General features: G+C 48.5%; 1 long non-coding RNA gene across 1 annotated transcript in view; it reads right to left on the bottom strand.

Annotated features, from left to right (window-relative positions):
• Positions 1 to 5,404, bottom strand: part of LOC113205214 (uncharacterized) — a 71,826-nt gene that overhangs the window by 737 nt on the left and 65,685 nt on the right. The gene's annotated exons all lie outside the window — the stretch shown is intronic.

Below are 5,404 nucleotides of genomic sequence, written 5' to 3'. Positions count from 1 at the left end.
CCCCCCCTTCTCCCCCGCACGCCCCTCGACCTGCCTGTCACGCATTTCTCTCAGTCAGTCCGTTCCGCGGTGACAGGCCGACGAGGCCAAAGTCGAAGCGGCTACTTTATTCTCATTTTTTGCATTACGCCTTTAAATTGTGCGCTAGCGGCGTCGTATAATGGCGCTGCTGCTGGGGCCGGGCCGGTCCCGCCGTTCCAAATGTCTCCATCAGGGGTAAAAAAAACAAAAACGAGTAGAACGGAGAAAATGAAAGAAGGGGGAGGAACGAGCGAGCGAGAACACCACCCACTTGTAGCCGCACCGCTCCTCCCCCTCCCGGCTGCCCACCCAACCCCTTCTTTCCTTCTTTCGCGTGGCGCGCTCGGCCATTGAAGGGTATTTTTGTACGGGGGAGGAGGGAACGGGGAGCGGAGCCCGGCGGCAGTGAATCAATAAGAAGGAAAAGATTTCGATTTGAAGGGGAAGGGAGGGCTGGCAAAGCAGAAGGCAGCGCGGTGTTGGCGCGGTATGCGCTGTCGACGGCTGCAGCACAGGCAGCACATAGCCTTCATAGGAAGGAGAAACAAGGCGAACCGGCAGTGGCGAGGCAGCTCATACACTTGCTTCGTTTTCTGTTGTGGCGAGGCTCCGCTTGCGCCGTGCGCGGCGCGGAGAGCGGGTTGACTAACTCTCTGGAACAAATAAGTGAACTTAAAGGCAAGGCGCCGTGGCGATAGGCAAGCCCGCCACGCACGCCTGCCAGGCGGGGCAGCATACCCCAACGGGGAGAGTGGCTCGAGTCGTTGCCTAACTATCAAACTCCGCACGGAGAGGCAAGGCGCCGTGGCGATAGGCAAACCCGCCACGCACGCCTGCCAGGCGGCGCAGCATACATCCCAACCCCAACGGGGAGAGTGCACGGACGGTGCGCGCGGCGACCGCACACTGCTTTCTAGTCAATACGTAAGATGGTGCGGCGTATAAAATGAAAACAAAAGTAATTCCTTTTTAATTTTGGTCCGGATTACTGATTTTGAGTTGGCTGCGGCATAACCCAAACAGTCGGCTCGCGATTAGTCAAGTCAAATCGTCCCCTGTAGTCACAAAGCTGCTCTAAGGAGAGCTTGGGAAACTTTCGAGAGAGCTAATGATTTAGAAGCTAAAGTTACTTCAAAGGTGTCAGATTCAGGACTTTTTAAGATTTCAGTACGTTTTAAAAGAGGCTCTAAAAATAGCACCTTTAAAAGTTGTCACAGCCACACCACACCTTTATCTTTTCAGTGCATAGCGCTGGACTTTCTTTAAAGATGCCAAAATTATGTCCACAACTGAAACTCCGCTGGACGGCAAAGAACAATGACGGCACTACTACGCGGGCTGCTGCTTCTGCTGGGCTGGGATGGGCTGCTCCATGTCAAGAAGCAGAGGGAACTGAGGCATTTAACAAAACAAGTGACTGCGGAAACGTGTCTCGCGCCCCACTCTTCTCTCGCCAGAAGTGTGAAATTTTGAATTCCCCGCCATAGCCAAGGAAGCCTCTTAAAAAACTATTGCAGAGAAAAACAAGGTTGCGTACATATTGAAAGTTAAAAGGGTGCAAATAGAAGAAAAGGCCTGCCTGACAAAATTTACGAGTACAACAGTGCGGAAGTCCCATCTATGGAGCACTGAGACCCTGCCAGGCCAGAGCCAAAGAGGTCGGGGAGAAGAGAAGGAGAGATGGACACAGAGACGACACGGAGATACTTGGCGACTGATGAGCGTCGACAAAAGGAGAGAATAAAATGGTTTTATGGGTAGCGAGGCGCCGAGGCGGGCTGTGCAGCGCCGGCCAGGGCCCGCGGAGCGAACCGGGCGGACAGACGAAACGCCAGAAATTAAGAGGAAATGGAAACGTTTAGCATCAGACAATACGACTCGATAACGCTGGGAAAGTGAGTGACGGACGCAATGGAGAGAGAACGAGATAGAGGGCCGTAGCGATACGTCTCGAGCGACACTCTCTCAAGCTGCATAGCCAGGAGGGACACGCAAAAGGAGCCTGATCGTTGGCCGTAAGTTGTCATCGCAACGATTTTCGCGAAACGCTTCCATGTACTCCGATAAGTAATTAATATTTTACGATAACTATAATGGAGGAAACAACATGGCCATTCAGAGAAATGAAAGCTTATTAAGGGCGGGTCCATCTGGAGAAACAAAGGTGCTACTTCGTGCCTTTCCAGAGAGGGTAAATATTTTTTTAGACTGCTAATACTTTACAAAGACACTTAAATCGCTCAAAAAGTCTGCACTATAAGGGGGTGTTAGTAAACCAAATCACTGAAACATCTTTAAATGTGATAGAGTTGTACTCCTACCCGTACCTTAGTTTTCCAAGTGGGAACCTAACAGATGTACAGGGGCGGATTAAGGTCCGGCTGACAGGGGAATGCACTGTCGATTGCCTACATACAGTGGTTTTGTGGCGCAAATTGCCTACCTAGGCGGCTCTCTAGAGACAGGGGGGGGGATCCCCCCCTCCCCTTAATCAGCGCCTGTATACACTGTAGTCGACTGTAACACACTTCTTTGTACGTGCTTTTTAATATGCACACGGAAGAGTGTACTATGTACACACTTGGTTTTACAGTGTATGCATATGCAATGCATTCGTGTTGCGAAGGTAACGGAAATAAAAATTCCTGAGATAGTTATTATGTCATATGGTTTTTCTGAAACTTAAATGTTGGCAAATTATTAACAGAGTACGCTTTCTTGGGTCACAATTCGACGGTTTGCCTCCGCACAGCCGCGTGTGCAGTGTGCAGAAATTCGTCAAATTGCAAAATCGTTGCGGCAGATGAGGATTAGGTGCTAATTACGGGCCTTGAATGTGTCATCGGGCAACCCCACAAGCCCTCCCTCCACTTCCTTGCATGCTCCCTCCCTCCCCCCAATCCACTGCTACCCCTCTCCCGCCCCTTCCCTTTCCACTCCACTCCACCCGCATCCCCTCCCCGTTCTCCCGCCCGCCGCGTCTCCACCCCCGAGATGGTGGGGTGAGGTTCTGACGCGTCGGGGGTATGTCGCCACATAGCTTTCCATGGCGGATTGACTCGAAAATAATGTGCGTTCGCGTATTGTCGTATTATATTTGTCAGATAAAAAAAACAAAGTTTTATTTTCTTCTGACTTTTTTTCAATTTTAACCGATTACATAACTGAGAAAATTGTTGATTTTGTTTTGTACATACTGAGCGGTTTGTTTATCGCGTCGGTCGATTGAGACTTAAGTCAATGCATGCAATTGCATGACTGTTAAATATGTGCTCACAGTAGCTCAAAAGTACAGTACCCAGCCAATGCGTCGTCGAAATTTGGTCGATTTCATCGATCAACGCGAAATCGACGTCGATTCGATGGGTTTTTGTCACCTAGATCGGTGAATTGTCGACTTCGACGTGGATTCGACGTCGTTTCGAGGTTGTATTTCTAGCTGGGGTAATAATACTACAAACGTACAGTCCTAATACTACAAAAATACACAGGTGGCAATACAAATACAGTACAGTACTAATACTACTTTGGCTTTATATATAAAAACGGCTTACAGGGTGGCCTAATAACCCATCTCCGTCGTTGTTTCTTCTACTGTAGCGGATGCAGAAGGGGTTGCACACTCGTTTCGGTGAGTGACGGGCCCAACCGTTCGCCTCGCCTGCATACGGTAAACAAAATCTTGAATTTGAAGACCTGGTCTTGGATCGAATGGAGAACGCCAATGGCAACCGAGGCCGGGTGTTGAAATTCAAAGAAACTATTTTTTACCCTGAACCAAAAGAAAAGACCACACTACGATAGCCCTCTACACAATCGTACCCTTCACTGTAACATGCTTGCAAACTATATTCTTTGCAACATTGCAAAGAAATCACGAGCGTTTTTTTTTTCTCAGACTTAGTTCATATTGCATAGAAATTCTATAGAATGCAGGCTATTAAAATCATAGGATGCAAGCTTGCAAACTGTGTGTTTGCATTCTAAAAAAATGGTTTGAAAGCTTGGGAAGAACTATTTCGTACTTTTAAGTCACCGAAAGCGCAAGAAGATAAATCTCAATGTCTGTGCAAAATTTATGCACATGCACATGTTTTTCCGTTTGAAACGCAACAAGCGCGCTTGCATCACGCGTGATGTACCGACAACTGCTATAGCAAATTCTTAAAATCCAGCAACTAGACAACTAGCGTTAGTCTCCTCTTGCCACCTCTAGCCTTGACGTAATTTGGGGGAACACACGCCTTTCGACGAATGACAAACACGTGGTTGGTACAGTAGTACAAATCCTAGGATGAGTACGAGCCTCGCCGTGAGCTATGAGCTCATCACTCAGAGATAAGATGTCTGTGCCCTGCGGCTGGAAGTGCAGAGGCATCATTTATGTTAACTCAAAAAATCACACAAAAGAAAAACGAAAGGAAAGAAACACACTAATACAAACACAAGCACACAAACATCGTATGACTTAGAAAACTTAACAGGAAAGCAATGGCCCATGAAAACAACGGAAGACTAAAAACCTCCTGAAATTGGTAATATTTATTCGCACCATGAGGTGCGAATTATGTAAATTTTACGTCTTAGTGGAACTCGCTCAATAAATTGGAAATCCATTTAAAAAAATCTGAATTTCCCCCCTCACTTGCTCATAATGATAGTCCCAAAGACTTTTCTGGATACTTCTACACTGTCAGGAATTGCACTTCTTATCCGCAAAAGACTTTTCTTCGCAAGGGAAACAAAACAAGCAGCGTTAAGTGCCTACTTTCTTATCTGCCTATTCAGGTCATTGTGAGAGGCGGCGCGGCGGACGCACAAGCAGCAGCGCGGGGGGTGATCTATCACCTCGGCAACGCCAACGACAGAGATTACATTTTGGCAGAGTAATAAAGAAAGAAGTTGGTGGGAGAGGGACAGAAGCCCCTTCTCCCTTTTTCAAGATGGCCGTCAAGACACTTCCGGCGTGAAGGAGCGGGCCCCTCCATTTCACAATGAACCCGCCCAATTATCGGTCATTCCGTTCACGCCCCCCCGCCTCCCCCTCCCCCTGGGTCCACGTTGGACAGGGTGAGAGGAAGGAAAGGAAAAAGCACGAAAGCGAAGCAAAGGGGTAATGGGACGGGAGGGAAGGGGCGGCAGCGGCCGCCTATCTCGAGTCGAATCCTCAATTTCCCAGAAGACAGTTGGGAGACAAAGGAATACTTTCATCTCCCCGAGTTTCCGAAGGATTAAAAACTTGATGAGATTGGAAGGGGAAAGAGAGGGGTGGAGAGGGTGGTGGGAGAGGGGGAGAGAGGGAAAGGGAGGGGGGTGGAGAGAGAGAGAGAGAGAGAGAGAGAGAGAGCGCCCCCCCTTAATCAGCGCCTGTATACACTGTAGT

This window comes from Frankliniella occidentalis, unplaced genomic scaffold, assembly GCF_000697945.3.
Source record: "Frankliniella occidentalis isolate FOCC.00 unplaced genomic scaffold, Focc_3.1 Scaffold52, whole genome shotgun sequence".
NCBI lineage: Eukaryota > Metazoa > Arthropoda > Insecta > Thysanoptera > Thripidae > Frankliniella > Frankliniella occidentalis.
This window is presented reverse-complemented; position numbering and strand designations above follow the sequence as displayed.